The sequence below is a fragment of the Octopus bimaculoides genome, chromosome 19 (genome assembly GCF_001194135.2).
Source record: "Octopus bimaculoides isolate UCB-OBI-ISO-001 chromosome 19, ASM119413v2, whole genome shotgun sequence".
NCBI lineage: Eukaryota > Metazoa > Mollusca > Cephalopoda > Octopoda > Octopodidae > Octopus > Octopus bimaculoides.
Genome location: NC_068999.1, coordinates 5,080,552 through 5,080,949, shown reverse-complemented (window position 1 = coordinate 5,080,949; position 398 = coordinate 5,080,552). Strand labels below are relative to the sequence as shown.

The 398-nt window shown below is 45.2% G+C and overlaps 1 protein-coding gene across 1 annotated transcript in view; it reads right to left on the bottom strand.

The window, feature by feature from the left end:
* Positions 1-398, bottom strand: part of LOC106869422 (radial spoke head 10 homolog B) — an 18,210-nt gene that overhangs the window by 15,255 nt on the left and 2,557 nt on the right. The window lies entirely within an intron of this gene.

Here is a 398-nt window from a genome sequence, read left to right as displayed (position 1 = left end):
GGGGGGGGGGGTCTGTATCTATGGCTTTCGCACCCTCCTGACTCCGATACCTGTGAAGACAATGCTGTCAACATTTGTCTTCAACAATTGCTAGTCGATGCACACAAGGAATAAATTGCTGTAGTGTTGCTCCGATGTGGAGGCGGTACTCCATTTTGGACCAATATTTTCCATGTCTCTGTTTATGGAAACCCATTGAAGAGACCACCGTTTCTGTCTTTTATTGGCAGCAGATTTAACCTGACACCCAGTTTAACACCCCCTACTCCTTGAACATACCTTTGATAGGGCCCCACCCTGTTGCACGCTTTCAATCCAGATTTCCTATCTGAAGTTCAATTGCTTCCTTTCCTTCCATCAATCTTAGAAGTTCTTTCACTCGTCTCATTAATGCTGTG